Raw genomic sequence first — 24,736 nt, forward strand, 5'->3', positions numbered from 1 at the left:
CTCCACATTTATTGGCTGTTAAAAGTTCTTGATCATGTAAAAAAACATTCGTATTTAATTTATTCATGAGATAGTCGATTACTCCTCTGCTCATTCATGTGTATTCAAAGAACTTGTCTGGTGATCTTCGTAGTTGACGATACTTATGAAATTCTCCATGGAGATTCCTCCCTTTGTAAATTTCAGGCACAGCATTACTTTTCACTTTATTTTCTTAAGTAAAAATAATTCTGTAGCCTTACTCCCCAGCTACAGTATTCTACAGGTTAAGGACGCCGTATTATAGAAACAGCTGGTTGGCTCTAAGCAGCCATCTTGTAGCACGAGAGTCGCTCGCACGCAGGACACCCAAGGTTTTCACCTGATGATGCTGCTTGTCGCTGGAGTGTCGTGTATCCAGAAGTCACTCGCTGTCGCTCGCTTCTGTCACTCATGTAGGGCATGGCCTTATAGTAAAATTAATGAAACCTTCGCAGGAAACAGAAACATTAGTGTGGATATCAAGAGATCAGACAGCACGCCAACACCAAGCAAAGAAGGGAAGGCTGAAAAGTGGAATGAATGTGCAGAATGGTTACACAAAGGAAAGAACATTTAAGGCAATATCTTTGAAAGGAAAAGGAAGTAGAGAAACACGAGATGCTGATGCAAGAAGAATTTCACATGGCTCATTAAGATCCTAGTCGAAAAAAGGCAACTAATAAGAGTTCACAACACCCAACTACAATCTTTGAGACACAGAACCATGAGAGAAGTGTTACAGCTGCTGCGTGCAATATATGAAGGTTCTATAAGAGTGTAATAATCTCAAAACAAATGAAACCATGTACTAACAGGTGTGAGTACTACAGATCTCATCAGTTTAATAAAGATAGTAAAATACTAACACAAATTATCTACAGAAACTTGAAACTATCTGGAGAAGCTGACCACAGAGAAGATCAGATTGAGTTCCAGAGAATCATAGATATGCACAAAGCAGCACTAACCTATGACTTAGCTAAGAAAATCAGAAGAAGAAATGAAAATCCACATAATAACATTTCCACATTTAAAAACAAACAGTGACAATGTTAACTGAAATATGCTCTTGAATTCTAAGATGTCATGAATAAAATACAGGGAGCAATACTTGATCTTCAGTTTCAACAGAAACTTAGTTGCATTTCTAAGAGTCAAATGAAATGAAAGGGAGGATATAGTTGAGAAAGGAATAATCTAGTTTTGTAGTAACCCCTATGTTACTCAGTCTGTACACAAAGCACTAATGAACACATAAAATTTTTTGAGAAATCAAACCTACCTTGCATGTGTACAAGCACAATAATGCAAAATGAAATGACACAGAGAATTCACCATTGGCTACTACAGCACTATACCATTACTTGACAGTAAAGACTGGCGCTCCCATTCCAAAGTTCTCAGGATGGACTCTGAGGTCTAGAGAACCTTAGCTCACAGGCAGTGTGTGGAAAATAATTTGTTTTCTTTTCATTGAAAATCACTATTTAATGGTATGTAAATATATTTCTAAAAATTTACACACGCAATTTCAAACGTATTATTCCAGAGAGGGAGAAAGAACACTGCAAGTGATACGTAATAATGTATCTTATTCTTGAAGGTCAGTCTTTTTAATTAGGTGGCACTTACACTCATTATAACTCTGAAGCAGCTGCAGCAATTCCCAAAAACCTGAAACAAAAATGCAAAATTGAGACAGTCTAAGTGTGAGATGAGAGCGGGTTGGGAGCAGTCACAATCATTCACCAAATATTAGATCTAGAAACTGCTGCTATCAGTGGAAGAACGTACAATAATGAAAATGTGTAGGACCTATAGTTAAAACAAAATCATTCTGCACGATATGGACTAGTTGAAAGCTCACAGAGCTCAACATAGTGAGATATGGGATTAGTCTGCTACAGTATACCAATACCAGGCACTAAAGACTAGGACAAGTAACAGTGTTTATTCAAAGCAAGGAGGAGATATTACAGTAATGAAATACAGACATTGAAATTATCTCTGAACTATATTTAATGTTTCCAACATTTTTGCAAAGGTGATCACATAAAGACTGACCTTTTATATGACACGAAACAGCCTGCACTTCGAGAAAGTACACCTGAATCTTCAAAGAAGAATACTTTTAATCACAGATTAACTGAAATCTTCAATACTGTTTCGGCAATTTGCAACCAAACTGTCTCCTTCCCAGCTACCCTGGAGGATGAGCTATGCTGCAGCTAAGTATATTACTAATAGGATTTTGTATTCTCCAGTGAACTGCAGACCTGGCAGGATGGCTTGCACGCCTCAGTGATACATATTGTCATATACTGTAGGTGCAACCCCAACAGAGAGAGATTTGTTCAGATGACAAACAAATGTGTGGTTCTGTAAAAGGGGCAGAACCCCTTTCAGTAGATGGAGGAGAAACATCTTGGATTTTTTTTTTTTTTTCCAGCACAAAAACAACTATGGTTATATGTGCCCATGTCAGAACCGTAGAACACAAAGGAAGAAAGGAGTTAAAAATGACAATGTTAAGCCCCGCTGAAGGAAGTGAAGACAGCTAAAAACAGGGACTTGGATAAAATTCCATAAAATACGACAGAAACAGAGGTCCTGAACTAACAATTAAATGTGCTTTTCCATATTGATACAACAGATAAAAAGTAAAACACGGTCGATAGCCTGCGCGTCGTTCGCTATAACGGTTGAGAATTCAGACGGCAAACATAAATGAACATGTTAAGTGGTGAAAAATGGGCAGTCCACCACAAAATGGCAAACCGTCAAAGATTGTGGGCAATGAGCACAAAGTGATGGGGGAGCACCACTTAACATACGACAATAGCTAAAGAGACAGTGCCCAATATTCAACCTACCTAAAATGATCTCCTGGCAAGAAAGATGAGAGAAGGTTGTCCAAGCCATTGAGAGAGGTTTAATTCCGCAGAGCTTGTTTCCATGAATGAAGGACCAGAGGTAATGCCAAAGTGACACCATGACACCACCTGCTGACAAACAGCCCCACAATCATCATCAAAGGGAATGGAAGGACTACTGGGACAAAGTACGAGGACTGCAGCCTTGGCGGCAGTGTCAGCAGCCTCGTTTCCTGTCAGACTGCTGTGACCAGGAATCCACATAAACATTACAGTGGCTCCATCATGTGCGAGCAAGTGGCAGCTTTCCTAAACCCGTTGCATTAAGGGATAGACAGTGTGCAATACACAGAGGCTTTGAAGGGCACAGAGAGAGTCTGAGCAGATGACGCAATTGAAAAGCCTGTGTCGCCGGATGTACTGCGTGGCCTGATACAGGGCAAAGAGCTCTGCTGTAAATACTGAGCAGTGTTCTGGAAGCCGATAGCGAAAAACGTCGAAGCCAATGGTGAAGGCACACCCAACACCACAGTCACTCCGAGAGCCATTAGTGTACACAAAGGTACTATTGAGAATTCCATGCAAATGTCGTGAAACAACAAAACTTGCAATAGAGTGAGGCTGGAGTAGTGTCCTTAGGAAGCAAAAGAAGGCCAAGGTGAAAATGTTCGCAAAAGTGGCAGATAGTGTGAAATTAAGCTGCCGAAGCAAGAGCCGAAAACTGACTCCAGGAGGTAACAGAGAAGATGGACGCGCCCCACACTGGCGATCAAAGGAGTCATCAAAGAAGGAGGTATATGATGGGTGGCTAGGCAGCTGAGGAGAAAGTCACAGCCATATGACAGCAGCAGTTCGGAAGCATCTGCATACAGACTCTCAACCACGTGAGTGTAAAAGGCAGCAGTGGCCACCCGGATGCCACGATGGTGGATAGTATTGAGATGAGGTAACAGGGTCGGACGTAGAGATGCATAAACAGAACAGCCATAGTCTAGTTTTGAACTGATAACGGATTGGTACAAATAGAGGAGGGTGATCTGATCCACTCCCCACAAAGTACCACTGAGGACACACAGGACTTGAGGGAATGCATACAGCAGGCAGCCAGGTAAGTCTTGTGGGAGGACCAAGAAAGTTTCGTATCGAGCATGACTCTGGGAAATACATAGTTTCAATGAACGAAAGAGCAACAGGTCCTAGATGTAAAGACAGTTGAAGAAACAAATTGCACTGACAGAAATTTATACAAACTGTTTGTTCACTGGAAAAGCAAAACCCATTGTTGATGCTCAATGAGTAAAGATGATCGAGACATTTCTGATGAAGATGCCGTTCAAGGAGACAATCTGTGGAGAACTGCAATAGATCACAAAATGGTCAACAAAAAGGGAGCTGGCAATGCATGGCAGGAGACAGGCAATCATAGGGTTAGTGGTAATAGCAAAGAGGACGACACTCAGGACAGAACCCTGAAGCACACTGTTTTCCTGGATAAAGGTTTCCAACAAGGTGGAACCCAAATATACTTTGAAAACTCGGTCTTTCAAAAATTTCTGAAAGAAATGTATCATGCGGCCATGGAAGACCCACATGTAGGAAGCACTGAATACCAGTCCTCCAGCATGTATCCTAGGCTTTCTCCAAATCAAAAGGGCTACAGTCTGAAATTTTGCAGAAAATCATTCATGACATGGGTTGAAAAAGTGATGAGATGGTCAACTGCAGAGCGGTGCACTCTAAATCCACACTGTGCAGCAGTTAATAAATTAGAAGATTCGAGTCACCATACAAGCTGGGCATCAATCATATGTTCCATCATCTTGCAAACACAGCTGGTGAGAGAAATGGGGTGATAACTAGAAGGAAGGTGTTTGTGCTTATCGGGCTTGGGTATGGGTATGACAGTGGCTTCACGTCAGAACCTGGGAAACGTGCCCTCTGCCCAGATGCAACGGTACATATGAAGGAGACAGTTCTTTCCCCCAAGGGAAAGGTTCTGCAACATCTGAAAGTGAACATCATCCATTCCTGGGGTGGAGACGTCGGAAGTTGGCCCACACAACGGAAGATGAATGGAACTGTTAAAAGAACTAGTAAAGGTAATCTGGCTAGCTTTTTTGCTACCCTGAAAAACATGGCAACACTGCATGTAACTGTTTATAACGAACACAGTTTGCCATCGTAGAATGACGATAAAAAATGCGGAGATCACATCTCCACACGTGAATTGTGTAGCGGCACGCCTCAGTCCACCAAGAGTCGAGGACACAGCAAAGTAAAGAGTAAGTGTCACCAGGGAGGAGTAAAGCTTCCAGTGAGCCTTAGGAAGCTGCCATTTGGGTGTGCACATAGGTGGGGTAGGAGTCAGCAAATGGATAGCACAAGGGAAATGGTCACTTGAGTAGGTGTCACAGAGAACGGACCACTCAAGCTGGACAGTGCACAAGGAGAGGTCCAACTGGGAACAGGTGCGCATGGAGTCTGAAAGGAATGTGGGTGCTCCCATGTTAAGGCAGATGAGGTTATGTTAATTGAGAATGTCAGCCAAGAGGGCACGTCTCAGACAGGTTCTGGGAGAACCCCAAAGGGGCTGGTGCATATCAAAGTCGCTGAGCAGCAAAAAAGGGGTGAGGCAGTTGCCCAATAAGATGGAGGGAGTGCTGCCCTGGTGACACCAAATGATGGAAGGATGTAAACGGTACAAAGGGAATAGGTCAAGTGAGGAAAGAAAATGCGGACTGGAACAGCTAGAAGCCGGGTAGTCAGGGAGATGGGTTGACTATGAACATCATCCTTGATGGGTTGCATGACTCTCCCATGAGATGGGATGCTGTCCTCAGGGGCAGGAGGGGGAAGGGGGGAGGGAGAGGAAGGTCAAAGTGGTCGCGAGGATGCAATTTTGTTTCCTGGAGGCAGAGAACAAGCAGACACTGCATTCCAAGAGCAGCCATAAGTCTACATCTACATCTACATTTATACTCTGCAAGCCACCCAAAGGTGTGTGGCGGAGGGCACTTTACGTGCCACTGTCATTAACTCCCTTTCCTGTTCCAGTCGCGTATGGTTCGCAGGAAGAACGACTGCCGGAAAGCCTCCGTACACGCTCGAATCTCTCTAATTTTACATTCGTAATCCCCTCGGCAGGTGTAAGTAGGGGGAAGCAATATATTCGATACCTCATCCAGAAACGCACCCTCTCGAAACCTGGACAGCAAGCTACACCGCGATGCAGAGTGCCTCTCTTGCAGAGTCTGCCACTTGAGTTTGCTAAACATCTCTGTAACGCTAACACACTTACCAAATAACCCTGTGACGAAACGCGCCACTCTTCTTTGGATCTTCTCTATCTCCTCTGTCAACCTGACCTGGTACTGATCCCTCTGTCAACCTGGCCTGGTACTGATCCCACACTGATGAGCAATACTGAAGTACAGGTCGAACGAGTTTTTCATAAGCCACCTCCTTTGTTGCTGGACTACATTTTCTAAGGACTCTCCCAAAGAATCTCAGCCTGGCATCCCCCTTACCAACAATTAATTTTATATGATCATTCCACTTCACATCGTTCCGTATGCATACTCCCAGATATTTTACAGAAGTAACTGCTACCAGTGTTTGTTCCGCTACCATATAATCATACAATAAAGGATCCTTCTTTCTATGTATTTGCAATACATTACATTTGTCTATGTTAGGGGTCAGTTGCCACTCCCTGCACCAAGTGCCTATCCACTGCAGATCTTCCTGCATTTCGCTGCAATTTTCTAATGTTTCAACTTCTCTGTATACTACAGCATCATCCACGAAAAGCCACATGGAACTTCCGACACTATCTCTGTTGGATCGAGGGGTTGTGAATGCTCGATTGGAGAAGAGTCATGAAGAGGAAAGGGAAATAATAGAGGGGTGTCACCTCAGCAGCTCCTGAGGGCCAGGCTTCGAAGACACACTGCTACAGGGCACAGAGGCTGGAGGATCCTGCTCCATAATATCTACAGAAGCGTCAGCATGCTCCTTCTGTCTATCTGTGGAGTCCAGGGCAGAAAAACAGTTGGCAGTGTGCACCAGCAACATGGAGGTCGCCCAGGTGAGGGTATCATGTGGCGACATGGTCGAAGAGGATCTTTGAGTCAGCAAAGGAGAAGACCATTTGCCTTTGAGTTCTTGGAGACTTCCTGGTTGGCAGAGGAAGACTAACATGTTTGTCGGCTGGAGGGACATAAGAAGTCTTCGAAAGAGTATTCCTTCTGTCCTTTCCGGCCTGCCAGTTGTGTAGCAGGTGACTTTGCCCCATGAGGCGAAAGTCTGTGGCTTCTTGTGCTGGTGCAAGTTGTCACCAGTACACTAGTCAGCATAGATGTAGTACTAAGATCTATACTAGGCGTTGGATACAGTGCGCCTATCACAACAGAGGCCAGAGACACATCGACAAGCAACACACTGCCAACGCCCTCTAAACAGCATGTATTTAGGCCGCCACCTCTGATCGGAGGGCCTCAATGGCTCACTCATCAAGTTTGGCGTCTGTCAGTACATTTCAGAGCGGGCGCAGTTCACATTGCAAGTTACGACAGTACACAGCAACAAGATTAGTGTTTCTAGCAGGGCTTGCAGTGAGACTAAAGTTTTTAATAACAAGATTATTGATACTGTCTGCGAGAGGACTATTACTAATGAGCTTGTACCATAACACATGGGCTCCATTCAAGTTAAGTAAACATTCAATATAAATAAAGAACTGTGTTAATCCATGTGCATTTGTGTTGAAGAAAGAGGATACCAGCCACCTGTAACATCCTTTCCCTTGCTTCCTTGCAGTACAAGACTCTACAGTGGCGAAGATGATGGGATTCAAACCCATGCATGCATAGCACCTCATTGCTTACAATGGACAGGAAATTCCAGTGCTTGGACTGTGTAGTTTGCCTGCCACTTACAAATCTCGCACTAGGACAGTGAATTTTACTGTGTTGAAATCATGAGACAGTGAGAACATATTTGGTTTAGATACCTTTGATTTCTTTGGACTTAGTACCCAAGACAACGTAGTTTCGGTGACTGCTTTTAATCCAAAAGCCAGTGTAGCTAGCTTTCTTAGAGAACTACCTGAGCTATTTTCAGACAGAATGGGAAAAGCTAATAACTTTGTAGCACATGTTACATTGAAAGACAATGCACAACCTAAGTTTTTCCGGGCCCGCCCTGTTCCAATTGCTTTAACCTTCCGGCGTGCACGCTGCAGCATACACACCGCAAATTTTAGTTTTCTGAGTGTCCACTGGTTGGCGCTAGTTGTCGGTTTCCATGGTATATAGTATGCAATTTTCATCATAGATGGAGTGTGTGTAAGCTCATTTGAAACCAGACCTGGCCATTGTTCTGTTGTAACAGCACTGTTAACTTCAGTTACACCTCTGCGGTGCAATTGCCACAACGTGCCTAGTCATGTAAGTATTTGTTCAACATTATATGCTTATGATTTGTTACACACATTTTCATCATTTATGCTTGTTTAAAATGTTAACTTACTGTTTTATGGGTATACTATATTTATTTCCTGGCAAAGTGATATTTTAAGGAATCCTGAAGAGATCCTACAAATTCTAGCAGAAATTTCGAAAGATGAGTTGATGTGAGATGAATCTAAAGAAAATTTTGATGGGGAAGAGAAAATTCTTGTTGCTGACAACCACAGTAATAAATCAGAACAGTCTCAGGAAGAAGATGACAGTCAGGATTTTTCTTTTTTTTTTGTTTAGGGCACTCAACTACTAAGGTCATTAGCACCCAGTCACAAACGTTAGTGCACTAATAGCGTAGAAAAACGCAAGGGGGCAACACCAGAAAGTACTTACAAAGACGCAGAGAAACAAAATAAAAGAGTTAGATCTTTTTGGACAAGTCCATCAATGTAATAAAACTAAGGACATGAGCAGCTGCTCGTGCGTCATCAGCTAAAAGTTCCTGTAAGATAGACGGCAGACACAGGACAACATGAGAGTGAACAAAACGGGAAGGGCGTGAGGAGGTCGTCCAAGCCGTCGAGATCGGTTTGATAGCCCTAAGCTTATTTTCATGGAGAGCCTCATGCCACAATGACGAAACGCGCCAACAAAGAACCCCACTAACATCAGTTGATGGGACACAAAAGGAAGTTGTCCGAGGCAGGACGACAGCAGCCTTGCCGCAGCATCAGCAGCTTTGTTCCCAGGCACACCAACGTGGCCAGGAATCCACAAAAAAAAAAAAAAAAGGACACAAGCACCGGTATCAACTAGTGACTGAAAGGACCATTGAATTCGTTGCATGAGAGGGTGGTCCAAATATGGGTTCCAGAGACTCTGAATGGCACTCAAAGAATCAGAGCAGATAGCATAAGGAGAATGACGATGGCGGCGGATATACTGAACAGCCTGATAGATAGCAAAAAACTCAGCTGTAAAGCTTGAACACTGGTCAAGGAGCCAGTATTGAAAGGTGTCATCCCCAACGACAAAGGCACATCCAACGCCAGCAGTAGTCTTGGAGCCATCTGTGTTAATAAAGATATTGCCAGCCTCGAACAAAGTTCAACAAACCTCGGTATATTGAATCCGCGGTCCTCTCCTTTGGGAGCGAGCTGAGTTCAAGGTGAATGCGAACCTGAGCCTGGAGCCAAGGTGGCGTCGGGCTCTCACCCACTCGAAAAGTTGTAGGGAGGGTAAATTCAAGTTTCTGAAGCAGGCGACAAAAACGAACTCCAGGAGGTAACAGGGCAGAGACATACGGGCTGTATTGGCGGTCGAGAGAGTCGTCAAAGAAGGAGAAATATGACGGTTGGTTGGGCATTGACATCAGTCGGCAGGCGTACCGATAAAGCAACATATTGCACCGGTAGTTTAGCGGTAATTCGGCAACTTCGGCATACAGACTCAACAGGGCTGGTGTAGAATGCTCCAGTCACCAGACGTAACCCCCGATGGTGGATAGAGTTTAGACGGCGTAAGATGAACGGCCGGGCAGAATAGTTGACAAAGCTCTTTAATTGGACAATGGACCAATATAAGCAAAGCAGGACCACTCGGTCTGCTCCCCATGATGTACAGCTGAGAACACGGAGGACATTTAGGGAACGGGTACAACGAGCAGCCAAGTAAGACACATGTGGAGACCAGCAAAGTTTCCTGTCAAATGTAAGACCTAAAATTTTTGTTGTCTCTGTGAATGGGAGAGCAACGGGACCAAGATGTAAGGATGGTGGAAGAAACTGTTTGCAATGCCAGAAGTTGACACAGACCGTTTTCTCACCAAAAAAAAAAAAAGTGAAACCATTAGTGACACTCCAGGAATATAGACAGTCTAGACAACGCTAAAGACAGTGCTCCAGGAGACATGTTCTCTGAGCACTGCAGTAGATCGTAAAGTCGTCCACGAAAAGGGAGCCTGAAACGTCAGCTGGAAGGCAATCCATTATTGGATTGATAGCTATGGCAGAAAGGGCCACGCTCAAAACGGAACCCTGGGGCACCCCATTCTCCTGGCGAAAGGCATCTGACAAAACAGAACCCACACGTACCCTGAACATTCGATCCATTAAAAATGCATTAATAAAAAGAGGGAGGCGACCACGAAGGCCCCAAATGTGCATGGTGCGGAGAATGCCCACCCTCCAACAGGTGTCATAAGCCTTCTCCAAATCAAAAACACAGACACTGTCTGGCACTTACGCAAGAAGTTGTTCATAATGAAGGTCGACAAGGTAACTAGGTGGTCAACAGCAGAGCGGTGCCTACGAAAGCTACATTGGATATTGGTGGCGTCGAGATTCAAGGAGCCAAACCAATCGAGAATTTACCATGTGCTCAATCACCTTGCAGACGCAGCTGGTAAGGGAGATGGGGCGATAACTGGAAGGAAGGTGTTTGTCCTTTCCTGGTTTGGGTATGGGAACAACAATTGCTTCACGCCAGCGTGTAGGAACATGTACTTCAGTCCAGATGCGATTATAGGCGCAAAGAAGAAAGCCTTGACCTGCAGGAGAAAGGTTCGTCAGCATCTGAATATGGATACTATTGGGCCCCGGAGAAGAGGATCGGAACCAGGCGAGTGCACTTTCGAGTTCCCGCGTGGTGAAGGTGACATTGTAACTTTCACGACTGAAAGACTGGAAAGAAGGTGGCTGTGCCTCCTCTGCTTGTTTTTGGGGGAGGAAGGCAGGGTGGTAATGAGCAGAGCTCGAAATCTCCGCGAAAAGCGGCCAAAGGCATTTGAGACATCCTCAGGATCCACAAGGACTTCATTCGCTACACCTCAGGCAAGAAATCGGGGAGTGGACCTTGGTGCCAGATAGCCGGCGCAGGCCACCCCAGACAACCGAAGGAGTAAAACTGTTGAATGAGCTGGTGAAAGCCACCCAGCAAGCCTTTTTGCTTTCTTTGATAACACGAAGACATAGAGCACGGAGTCGTTTGTAACTGATACAGTTCGCCATCATAGGGTGGTGTTGGAAGGTGCGTAAAGCACGTCGCCGAGCACGAGTAGTGTTGCTGCATACTGTAGTCCATCAGCGGACTGGGACTCGATGTGGAGAAGAGGAAGTACGAGGGATGGAATATTCAGTAGCAGTGAGAATAACATCCATGAGGTATGCGACCTGACTATCGCAGCTGGAGAAGTTTTGATCATGGAAGGTCGTCAGGGAGAAGAAAAGCCCCAGTCGGCTTTAGAGATGTTCCAGGTAGTGGAACGTGGAGAAGGGGTGTAATGCCGGAGATGGATTACGCAGGGGAAATGGTCGCTCGATCATGTCAGACGGAGCATACCACTCGAACCAACGTGCAAGTTGGATAGTGGATATTGAGAGGTCCAAGTGGGAATAGGTATGCGTTGCGTCCGAAAGGAAGGTAGGTGCACCGGTATTTAAGCAGACTAGATTGAGGTGGTTGAAAAGGTCTGCCAAGAGGGAGCCTCTCGGGCAGGATGCTGGAGAGCCCCAAAGGGGATGGTGGGCATTTAAAGTCTCCAATCAACAAAAATGGTATAGGAAGCTGAGCAATCAGTTGTATCATGTCTGCCCTAGTACAGGCAGATGATGGAGTGTAAACAGTACAAATGGAAAATGTGAAAGTGGGGAGAGTAATTCAGATGGCAACTGCCTGCAGATCTGTGTGCAATGTGATTGGATCATAGTAGACATCATCCCAAACCAGCAACATGATCCCTCCATGAGCTGGAATACCTGCCACAGGGGGTAGGTCAAAAAGCAGGGAGGTATAGTGTGCCAGGCCAATACGATCGCATGGGCGTAACTTCGTTTCTTGGAGACCTACGACAAGTGGACACTGCATTCAAAGGAGCAATTTTAGTTCCTCTCGGTTGGACCGAATGCCGCGAATATTCCACTGAAGAAGTGCCATTATGAAAACGAAAAGAAAAAGAAGAAACAAGAAAGGGTCACCTCAGTGGCCGCTGAGGGCCTGGCTCTGAGGGAGCACTGCTGCTGCAATCGATAGGTGGTGAGTCATGGTCCATCAACTCAACAGTTGCTTTTTTTTTGTTATGGTTTTAGGGCGCAAAACTGCTACGGCCATTAGCGCCCGGTCTGTGACTTAGGAAAAGGTAAAAAAACGAAGCTGGAAACCAGCAGCAATGGGAACGAAACTCAAAAAATTGGAGAAAATAAAAACAGAAGGAAAGCTTAAAAAACCACTATAGAAGGGGGTTGGTTGTCCCCAAAAGGAGTGTCAAATGACTGACGCCATCTCACTGGCACTAATAAACTCGAGAACGCGATCGGCTGAGCGCGTGTCATCTGCTAAAACGGAAGATATATCAGGCGACAGCTGTAGACGGGCGCGTAATGGAGTAAAATAGGGGCACCAAGTAAAAGGTGTCTTACCGTCCACAGCTGAGAGCAGTGGTGACAGAGTGGGGGAGGATCGCCAGTTAAAACATGTTGATGGCTAAAAGGACAGTGCCCTATCCGGAGTCTAGTTAAAATTACCTCCTCCCGACGACGCGTTAGGGAGGAAGAGGTCCACACACACAGGGAAGAGCTTTCACGTCCTGCAATTTATTATTGGGAAGTGTCGACCAATGTGCGTGCCATAAAAGAGCAACACGACGACATAAAACACTCCATAGATCGGCGAAGGGAATCGTGCGAACAGCTGGCCGAAGAAGATAGACTGCAGCCTTGGCCGCTATATCGGCCGCCTCATTTCCACAGATACCAATGTGTCCTGGGATCCAGAGGAACGCCACAGAGACGCCCCCCCCCCCCCCCCCCCCAAGTGGAGCAAGTGGAGGCAATCCTGAATCCGGTGGACCAGAGGGTGGACAGCGTAGAAAGCTTGGAGACTGAGGAGAGAGCTGAGAGAATCTGAACAGATAACGTACTGTATCCGCTGATGGCGACGTATGTATTGGACAGCCTGGAGAACAGCGTAAAGCTCCGCAGTATAAACCGAACACTGGTCGGGAAGCCGAAATCGATTTGGGGTGTCGCCAACAATATAGGCACTCCCTACACCAAACGATGTTTTTGAGCCATCAGTGTAAATAAATGTGGCTTCCTTCATTTGTGCACGTAGAGCAACGAACGCCCGACAATAAACAAGTGAAGGGATACCATCCTTGGGAAACTGACAAAGGTCACGGAGCAGGCAGGTCTGGGGATGGAGCCAAGGCAGTGCTCTACCCCAAGTTGTCAAGAGAGTTTTAGGAAAGTGGAAGGAAAGAGAATGGAGCAGTTGACAGAAGCGGCCTCCTGACGATAGTAGGGAGGAAGGGCGGCCTGCATACCCTAAATCCAAGGAGGCGTCAAAAAAAATGCCATGAGCCAGATTAGCAGACATGGAAGACAGATGGCTAGCATAACGACTCTGTAGGACAGCTCGCCGATTGGACAGCGGAGGTTCAGCAGTCTCAGCATAAAGGCTTTCCACAGGGCTGGTGTAAAAAGCTCCAGACACTAAACGTAATCCACGGTGGTGGATAGAGTCGAGACGCCGAAGAATAGACGGCCGAGCAGAGGAGTAAACTATGCTTCCATAGTCCAATTTCGAGCACACTAAGGCGCGATAGAGGTGGAGAAGGACCACTCTGTCCACTCCCCAGGAGGTACCATTCAGGACACGGAGGGTGTTGAGGGATCGCAGACAGCGAGCCGAAAGATAGGAAACGTGGGAGGACCAGGACAGTTTTCTGTCAAACTTAAGACCCAAGAATTTAGCCACGTCCGAAAACGGAATGTCGACAGGTCCTAAGTGTAAGGAAGGTGGAAGAAACTCCGTACGACGCCAAAAATTAACACAAACGGTCTTACTGGGAGAAAAGAGGAAGCCTGTTTCGATGCTCCAAGAGTGGAGGTGATCGAGACATCCTTGAAGACGTCGTTCAAGAAGGCTGGTCCGTTGAGAGCTATAGAAGATCGCAAAATTGTCCACAAGGAGGGAGCCCGAGACATCAGGAAGGAGACAATCCATAATTGGATTTATGGCAATGGCAAACAGTACAACACTTTGCACGGAGCCCTGGGGTACCCCGTTTTATTGGGAGAAAGTACGGGAGAGAGTAGTGTTCACCCGCACTCTAAATCTGCGCTCTCCCACAAATTCGCGAAGAAAAAGGGGCAGCCGACCTCGAAAGCCCCAAGAGAACAGTGTGCGGAGGACGCCTGTCTTCCATCAGGTATTGTATGCTCTCTCTAGATCAAAAAATTTTGCTACTGTTTGGTGTTTCCGGAGAAAATTTTTCATGATATAAGTGGAGAGAGCAACAAGATGGTCAACTGCAGAACGATGCTTTCGGAAACCGCATTGGGCAGGTGTTAAAAGACTGCGGGATTCCAGCCACCACGCTAAACAGTAATTCACCATACGCTCCAAAACCTTACATACACTACTCGTGAGAGAAATGGGGCGATAGCTAGAGGGGAGATGTTTGTCCTTTTCAGGTTTCGGAACAGGAACGACGATAGCTTCCCGCCATCGTCTGGGAAAAGTAATGTCGGTCCAAATTCGATTATAAAGGTGAAGGAGGTAACGCAGACTATGGTATGATAAATGCAGCAACTTTTGGATGTTTATACCATCCGGTCCTGGGGCGGAGGAGCGAGAAGAAGAGAGTGCATGTTGGAGTTCCCGCATGGAGAAAACAGTATTATAGCTTTCGCGATTTTGAGAGGAGAAAGCAAGAGGTTGCACTTCCGCTGCACGTTTCTTTGGGAGGAAGGCTGATGGGTAATTTGAAGAGCTCGACATCTCATCTCAGCAAAGTGTTGACCCAATTAGTTAGAAATTGCGACGGGGTCCACTAATATATCATGCGCGACAGTGAGCCCAGAGACCGGGGAGAAACTAGGCGCGTCAGATAACCATCGAATCCGACTCCAAACTTCCGAGGAGGGAGTGAAGTTGTTAATTGAGCTAGTAAAGAAGTCCCAGCTTGCCTTCTTGCTATCACGGATGACACGACGGCATCACGCATGGAACTGCTTATAGCGGATACAGTTGGCCAAAGTAGGATGGTGTCTGAAAACGCGAAGAGCACGTTGCCGCTCACGTATTGAGTTACGGCATGCTTCGTTCCACCAAGGAACCGGGGGGCTCCGGGGCAATTCGGAGGTGCAAGGTATTGAATGTTCCGCAGCTGTAAGAATAACGTCTGTAATATGAGTAACCTCATCGTCGACGGTAGGAAAGTGACAGTCATCGAATGTTGCAAGAGACGAAAAAAGTGTCCAATCAGCTTGGGCAAACTTCCAGTGTTGCGGGCGCATATATGGAAGTTGTGGCTGCAATCGAAGGACACATGGAAAGCGGTAACTCGAGTGTGTATCAGCAAGGGCGAACCAATTGGAAGCGCCGAGCTAGCGGAACAGTACCAACCGAAAGGTCCAAATGAGAGAAATTTGTCGTGGAGGCAGACAAAAATGTAGGGTCCCCAGTGTTGGGGCAAACAAGATCCGCTTGATGGAAGACGTCTATCAATAGTGAGCCACATGGACAACCAGCAAATAGGGGGGTGGAAGCTGACCAAGAAGATGAAGGAGATCAGCTCGTGCCATTGGTGTGGATGATGGATTGTATACAATACAAAGAGAGAAGGTAAATCCAGAAAGGGGAAGATGGACAGCGACAGCTTGGAAGGAAGTGTTTAAGGGGATTGGGTGATAATGGAGAGTATCATGGAGAAGAATCATGAGTCCTCCATGAGCTGGAGTGCCTTCAACAGAGGGGAGATCAAATCGGACTGACTGAAAATGGGGGAAAACAAAGCGGTCGTGCGGACGCAGCTTTGTTTCATGAAGACAGAAGATGACCGGCGAGTAGGATCATTTGAGGATCGACAATTCATCCCGACTGGCTCGAATGTCGCGGATATTCCAATGGATAATGGACATAGGGTGGGCAGAAAATGGAAGAATGTGACCAAGGTTGCTGTCAACTCAACGACTGCTCAGAGCCGGCGACCGACAGCGTGGAACGGCATTCAGCCGAAGGCAGAAGATCCTGATCCATAAGTTGTTCGGGAGCAGCTCCTGCCACCAGCGATCGGCCGGTTGATCGGCCGCCAGCAGTGCGCCTCGGCGACACAGAACATGGCCGAGGGCAGCTACCGCCAGGTGGTGCTGTAGATGAGACACGCCGTGGCAGATAAGGAGAGGAGCTATTAGCCTTCTTGAAAACAGGATGTTTGGATAGAGGAGGACCGATGGTTGTGAAGTTGGAGTACGTAAAAAATCTTCATGAGTAGGCTCTTTTTTGGAAGTCCGGGTGTCTGACTTTTGGGCTTGTGATTTAGCAGAACCCGATGAAGGGTGAGCCATAGAGTAAGCAGGCGAAATTGGGGAGGTTGAACAGGCGATCTCTGCACTGGCCGATCTGACGACCGTGGCACTAAAGGTGAGATCAGAAGTCTGCGTGGCCGCCTCCTTTGTTGGCCGATGAGAGGCAAGGACAGTGCTGTATTTACCTATCTGATGCACAGTGGGCTTTCGACTGGCGAATAATTTTCGAGCAGCAAAGGTCGACACCTTTGCCTTCACTCTGATTTCCTGAATGAGTTTTTCGTCTTTAAAAATGGGGCAATCTCTAGAGGAAGCAGCGTGGTCACCCATACAGTTCATGCAACAAGGGGATGGAAGTGGACAAGCACCCTCATGGGCATCCTTGCCACAAGTAACACATTGTAACAGGACTGGCTGGTACGATTGAACCGCTGACACCGATAGCAACGTGTAGGGTTTGGGACGTAAGGGCGAATGGAAATTATCTCATAGCCCGCTTTTATGTTCGATGGGAGTTGAACTCTGTCAAATGTCAAGAAGACAGTACGGGTTGGAACGATGTTCGTGTCAACCCTTTTCATGACTCGATGAACAGCCGTTAAACTCTGGTCAGACAGGTACTGTTGAATTTCCTCGTCGGACAATCCGTCGAGGGCGCATGTATAAACGACCCCACGTGAGGAATTTAAAGTGCGGTGCGCTTCCACCCGGACAGGGAAGGTGTGTAGCAATGAAGTACACAGCAATTTTTGTGCCTGGAGGGCACTGACTGTTTCTAACAACAAGGTGCCATTTCGCAATCTGGAACAAGACTTTACAGGACCTGCAATTGCGTCGACACCTTTCTGAATAATGAAAAGGTTGACCGTGGAGAAGTCGTGACCTTCGTCAGACCGAGAAACAACAAGGAACTGTGGCAACAATGGAAGAACTGTCTGTGGCTGAGACTCATTGAACTTACGCTTGTGAGCACACATAGTAGAAGATGAGGAAACCATTGCGTAAGTATCCCCCATGATGACCGGCGTCTCCAATTGCACGCTCCTCCCTGGTGGGGGCCCTCTCTGAGGGCACTCCCGCCTTAGGTGATTGTTCACACCTCAGGTCACACCTGCCGAGAAACGGACAGAGGGACCAATCGGCACTTTCGGCAGGTATCAGCTCGGGTAATCACCCCTCCCTGGGCCTGGCCGTTACCAGGGGGTACATAAGTGTCCTACCTGTCTACCCAGGGCGGGGAATTACGCGTTACCCCATCACCGGCTACGCATGGAAATGCATGGGTTGGCCTTCAGACACGCACAGGGAGGAAAAAAGAGAAAAGGAAAAACAAAGAAAGGGAAAGGAAAGAAGAGAGGTCTCAAACGCCGCAGCGGAGAAAAGGGGAAAGAGAAGAGGCAAGGAAAAGAGAAGGACAAAGGAAGGACGAAGACTTGCAAGCAGAGAAAGCGAAGAATGTGTTACATTTTCGAGCGTCTGTCTCCGGACGTAGGCACAAAACATACTCCCAGAGGGGGAGAAAGGGAAGGAAAGAGGCGGGGGTGGGGGGGGGGCAAGATGGGGGATGGGGAAGGATGCGGAAAAGGAAGGTATGCAGCCCGGAAAGGAAGGAGGGCCACATTAGCTCGGGGTCCCGTGCTCGCTACGCACGTATCCACAAAAGAGTTGTGGACCCCCTGGGGGGGGAGGGGGGGGGGGGGACTCAACAGTTGCGTCTGCTACCTTCCTGAGCTGGTCAGGAGGGGCAGCTTCCTCCACTGGTGAAAGGCCAGATGATCGGCTACCAGCGATGGGGCCGGGCGAAACTGAAACAGCCGGGGACGACAACCGCTGGGTGGCGCAGGAGAAGAAACGCGCCTCGGCAGAGATGGAGAACTCTTTTTCTATGACCCTTCTTTGAAGAATTACATTTTGTCAAAAGAACAGTTGATGGCTCTGAAGTTTGTGTACGCAAGAAACCTTCACATGTCTGTTCTTTTTTGAAGGTCCGAGCATCTGATTTAGATGTCCTCGTCTTATCAGTAACAGATGATGATGTTTGAGCCTTAGGGCTGCTGGGAGGAAGAGGAGATGTTGATCGGGCGATCTTAGCGCTGGCCGATCTGATAACCAAATCGCTAAATGTTAGATCGCATATCTGTGTAGCTACCTCCCTGGCAGGCCGAGGAGAGGCGAGAACGGTACTGTATTCACCTGCCGGAAGCACAGTGGACTTTCTGCTATTGAATAACTTGCAAGCAGCCAAGGTCGACACCTTCTCTTTCACTCGAATTTCCTGTATACTTTTCTCATCTTTGTAGATGGGGCAGTTGCGAGAGGAGGCTGCATGGTCGCGCATACAGTTGATGCAACGAGGGGACGGAGGTGGACAGTCACCCTCATGGGCGTCCCTGCCACAGGTAACGCATCTAGCCGCACTTGAACAAGACTGGTTAAACCGCCGACATTGGTAACACATTGTAGGGCTGGGTACATACAACCGAACAGAAATGATCTCGTAACCCACTTCAATTCGTGAAGGCAACTCCACATTGTTGAATGTCAGGAATATGGTTCGGGTTGGTATGAGGTCCTTGTTGACCCTTTTCATGACCCGATGGACGGCCGCCGCTCTCTGATCAGAGAGGAAGACAGAATCTTCTCGAGTTAGTCCGTCGAGTGACCTGGTATATACCACGCAACACGACGAATTCAAGGTGCAGTGGGCCTCCACCCGTACAGGAAATGTGTGTAAGGGAGTGGTTCGAAGGAATAGTGGTCCTGGAAGGCGCTCTCTGTCTCCAACAGCAAGGTACCGTTGCGCAACCAAGTACAAGATTTCACTGGTCCTGCAATCACATCTACACCCTTCTGAATGACGAAACGGTTGACTGTTGTGAAATCGTGACCGTCAGATCTTGTGACAACAAGAAACTTTGGTGCTGGTGGTAGAATTTTTGGAACAGGAATTTCATCCAGCTTTCTTTTTTGGGCAGAAGACAGGGAAGAAAAAGAAGAAGAAGAAGAAGAAGAAGAGAAAGCCACTGCGGATGAATCCCCCATGTTTGCCAGCGTCTCTGATGGCGCGCTCCTTCCTTGCGGGGGACCTCTCAGAGGGCACTCCTGCCTTAGGTGATTGTTCACATCTCAGGTCACACCTCCTGAGAAACGGACGGTGGGACCAATTGGCACATTCGGAAGGAAACAGCTCAGGCAATCACCCCTCCCTGGACCTGGCCTTTACGAGGGGGTACGTGCGTGCCTTAATTGTCTACCCAGGGCGGGAAATTACGTGTTATCCGTCACCGGCTACGCGTGCGAATGTGTGGGTCGGCCTTCAGACATGCATAGGGAGGAAGGAAGAGAGGAAAGAGAGAAAGAGAAGAAAGAATCTAAAACGCCGAAACGGAGAATAAGACACGAGAAAGAAGACAAGGAGAATAGGGCAAAGAGGATGAGGCAGAGATAGAAGTAAGGGTATGAAAGCAAGGAGAAGAGTGAACATATGGAAAGACCAATAGAGGAAGAAAGCGTGAGGATGGAGAAAAACAAAGGAAACAGGATCCTGGAATTTTGAAACATACGTCTGCGGACGAAGGCTCGATACATTACTCCCAAGAAGAGGGAGTGTGAAGGGGAGGTAAGGGGGGTGGGGGAAGGATTGGGGACAAGGAGGGAAGGGGAAGGGCAGCCCGGAAAGGAAGGAGAACTGCACCAGCTTGGGGTCCCGTGCTCGACACACACGTATCCACAAAACAGTTGTGGACCCCCTCGGGGGGGGGGGGGGGGGGGGCAGTCAGAAACAGCGTCACATGATGTTATGGAAGGTAACTATACATTTTATATTTGAAAAGACGGTGAAACTCTTTGGATTAGTCAGCCCCTAATTTCAGAGAAAACAAGTGGTAAAAACATTATCAGAGCTTTGCCAGGCCCAAAAGAGATTGCCAGAGACGCACTTACACCTTCACGTGCATTTTATCTATTTATCACCAAAAATGAGAGAGACATCGTAGCTCATACCAACAGATGGATTGGGAAAAGCTGTAGTGACACCAACTACTCTAGAGCTTGCAATTGCAAAGACACTTCTGCAGAAGAAATTCATGCTCTTTTTGGTGCACTTTTTTTGATTGGTATAAAGAAAGGACATCATGCCAACTGCAGTGAACTGTGGACACCTGATGGTACTGGCATGTCTATCTTACAATTGCTTTACAGTTATAAACATCTCTGTTTTCTTCTTAGAGCAATTAGGTTTGACAATATTGAAACAAGAATTGAACGAAGGTCTACAGATAAACTGGCTCCTCTTCGTGAGTTTCATCAAGAATTTGCAAAAAGCTGTATTGCTTACTATTATGTCAGTGAATTTGTGGCAATTGATGAAATGCTGTAGGCTTTTAGAGGCCATTGTGGGTTTGTACAACACATTCCAAATAAGCCTGCGAAGTATGGTATCAAAATATATGCCCTTAGTGACGCAAAAACATTTTATTTCCTCAATTTCGAAGTGTACTGTGGCAAACAGTGCACTGGGCCAATCCTAAAATCAAATAAACCCGAAGACGTTGTCGAAAGACTGGAAACTCCCACTGAGGGCATGAACAGGACTGTTACGACTGATAACTATTACACCAGTTATATTCTAGCTCAGAATCTACTAGATAAAAAGTTGGTCACCGTTGGCACTTTGGGGAAAGAAGGAAATTCCATCTGAATTTCAGGCTAGTAATACAAGGGAAAGCAAATCAACACTCAATAGCTTTCAGCACAATTTCTGTTTAGTCACTAAAAAAACAAAGCTGTGATCCTCCTCTATACGATGCATGATACAGTTGAAATTTACGTCAAAAGTGGGAAATCAGCATTAAATTTGGACTATAACAGAACCAAGGGAGGAGTGGATACTGTGGAACGGATGCATGCACCATATACAACAGCCAGAATAACCAGGAGATAGCCGCTGGCACTGTTCTATCAACATCTTGATATCGCAGGAATAAATTTGATTATCATCTTTAGCCACAATAATCCAGACAATAAAGACAGATGGCAGGTTTCTCCAAAGAGCGAAATTAACGAACTTTCTGAAAGATATACAAATATTTCTTGAAAAGTTCAGAAAAGGAGGCCCAGTTCATGACGAACCTAAACCTGGAACACATCACATTTGTGGACGAAACAAAACTGTCAGGATGACGAAATTGTGCAACAATTGTGGAAACAATGTCTGCAAGAAGCTTTCTCATCAGAACATTGTGTTTCTCTTGCGATGCTAATGACAAGCAGATGGACATTAGTTCTGACTGAAGATGTTTATTTAAGTAACCTATTTTAATAGAGTTGACTGATTTTCTTCTTTTACTTTTATCCAAAATAAATAATTAATGCAACGACATGCTGTTTTATTTCACTTTTTACCCTTTGGTTTACCTAAAAATGATGACAATGTGAAGACGAAATTGCAGTGTAAATGCCACGGCACACCCACTCATGTGACATAAGAAGGCGTGCCCAGCAGAGGGTTAAGAGAGAAAGTAGCCAGTATTGGAAGATAATGGTGTAATTGCTCCCGGCATAATCAGCATCACCTCAGGCAGGGGAGTTACGTTCATTGTCTTGGATGTTATTGAATTTAATGTATGTGAAAATTCAGGAGCACGTAAGAAACACGTATTTTTTGTTTTCTCCAAAAAATTCCTGCTTCGAGATACAGGCCTCTGAAGATGACACTGCGAACACCATTTCGAAGATGTGAATTTCGGAAAAAAAATTTTAAATGCTGTATCTCTGTAACAGTTCTAGTTATTTTGTTTAGATTTTTTTTATTTGAAAGATAATTTATTTATGATTACAATGGTATCCTCCGTTTGGACATATCTGTCAAATTTCTTTTACTGTCACATTTTGAATTTTCTTTAACTTTCAAGAGTATATATACCTTCACTGAAGTTGTTTCTTACTAATTTCTTTGTTACAATGTTTATTTCTAGAGTCTTTGTTGCAGTTATTTCTTATCACTTTCTTTGTAGCAGGTATTTCTTACACTTTCTTGTCAATTTCTTTGTCGTGGCTGTTCATTGCAGGTTTCTGTATTGTTGTTGTTCAGTGCTAATTGTATAGTGAGGAGGCTTCTAAGAAATCTGAGACATCCAGTAAGTTCTGTGATTTCGTGAGGAATCTGCCAGTTGACGCAGTTGCAGTGTGTTTTTCGGGAAAAGAACTGTTTGAAATGTTTTCTGACTGGGGCCACAGGAGAGTGAAATGTGCTGACTATTTGCATATCCATGAAAGAGTGATATATAAGACAAACAAAAAAAAACAGACTTTGTTCTGGCTAGGAATAAGTGTTCTCATTTGAAGACTCTGTTTCAAAGTGAAGATGTTTCCAGTGACAACTTTTTTTGTTCTAAATGTTTTGACAGAATAACAACAGTGATAGTATCTGAACAAGGTGAAGCCTCCCATGGTGCAGATGATGCAGATTTTGCATCATAGAGGAAGAATTAAATACCCTGAATCAGTCAACTACAGAGGTAGGTGTTAGTCCTGTTAAGAAACTATGGTCAGTGAAGTCAAGTTGTAAGCTCTATGCATCAAGAAAGCGCAGAGATATTACTTAAGTTATGGATGAAATCTGAAGAAATTGCAGCAACAACACATCGCAGAAGTGAAAGAGTGTGTACAGGACAAAGAACTATGTTTAATACCTTTACTGTGATTTTGCTGAAAATTGGTCTGTAATTCTCCTACAAGAAGTACAAGGGTATCATTGGAGTAATGACCCGGTTTCAATTTTTACAGGAGTGACACATTTTCAAAACAAGACCACAAGTGTTGCAGTTATAAGTGTTGACACAGGAAACGACTCAGCACATGCTTTGCTAGTAATGCGCAAAATTCTTCAACTGCAAACAGGGGCAGAGAAGATCATCATTACTTCTGATGAAGCTCCCAGTCATCTTAAAAATAGTTACCAGCTGTTTGAATTGAGTAAGTCACTTGTGTCAACTGACTGGGTATACAGTGTTACTGGTCACGAGAAGGGGCCTTGTGGTGGTTTAGGAGGCCTGCTGAAGCACCATGCTACATAACAATCTTTCCAGACCAAATACAGCTGCTATTCAGAATGCTGAAGATTTTACAAGAGTCGTGAAATCTTACACATCCACAGCCCTCATTCTTTTGTCCAAAGAGGAAATCGAAGAATTCCATGAACAGAAAAAAGAAAAATGGTCCAAACAAACTACTAGGAATTCAATACAAACATTTTTGGACTCAAAGTGATGGGCGAACTCATATTGGACGCACTTTAAAGAGCAAGAAAGAAGAAATTTTGTTTGTTCAGCCAACACCTCAGAAACAGCAGGATAATATTCAGATTCACAACCTGAAAAGGGAAATGTTTGTGGCATGTGTGTCTGACTGACTGGTGGATTACAGAGATTATAGGCACCAGTTATGAGTTAAATGAAATTGTAGTGAATTTTATGCTACCAAATGGACCAGCTGCTGGATATAGGTTTCCAGCTGAAGGACAGCAACAACACCATCAGTGCTCACTTCCTCTTTACAATGTTTTGAAGATTGGAAGTGTTCCAGTTCCTATTGGTTCAACAGGAAGGCATCACTCTATATCAAAGGAAGATACTGAAACAGCGGAACACATTTTTAGTTCATTGACTGGTTAATTTCAATACAAAATAGAATGCACAGAAGTTGTATAAATCGAAACCTTTATGTCTTTAGACCTTTCACATACATTTTGGAACCATTTAAAATGCTTGAAAAATGAGCCTCTTACTCATCTTTCAAAACAAAAATTATGTTAAATAACGTTAGGTTTTGATTTTTATGAGCCTGTTGTGTGATAATGTGGTAATAAAAGAAGGTTTTATGTATGGCAAAAATTTCAATTGTTTATAAAATCTGTTCACCCTAAAAATGGAAGCTCTCCTTATCAGGTAATGTAAAACTATATGCAACCAATCAACTAAAAAAAAAATAAAAAAAAAATTCAAATCAAAATATTTTATGGATTGGCATTTTGGAAAAAAAAAAAAATCCATAAATTATATAAAAGTTCAGA

At 45.3% G+C, this 24,736-nt stretch overlaps 1 protein-coding gene across 3 annotated transcripts in view; it reads right to left on the reverse strand.

Annotated features, from left to right (window-relative positions):
* The window catches only part of LOC126473134 (tyrosine-protein phosphatase non-receptor type 4), a 183,108-nt gene that overhangs the window by 138,395 nt on the left and 19,977 nt on the right, over positions 1 to 24,736 (reverse strand). For 2 of the 3 annotated variants that reach the window (XM_050099990.1, XM_050099989.1), the window contains one exon: positions 1,654 to 1,695. The exons of the other annotated variant lie outside the window; for it this stretch is intronic. The gene's annotated coding sequence lies outside the window, so the exon portion shown is untranslated. The remainder of the gene's footprint in view (positions 1 to 1,653; positions 1,696 to 24,736) is intronic. 3 annotated transcript variants of the gene reach the window in all.

Source organism: Schistocerca serialis, chromosome 4 (assembly GCF_023864345.2).
Source record: "Schistocerca serialis cubense isolate TAMUIC-IGC-003099 chromosome 4, iqSchSeri2.2, whole genome shotgun sequence".
NCBI lineage: Eukaryota > Metazoa > Arthropoda > Insecta > Orthoptera > Acrididae > Schistocerca > Schistocerca serialis.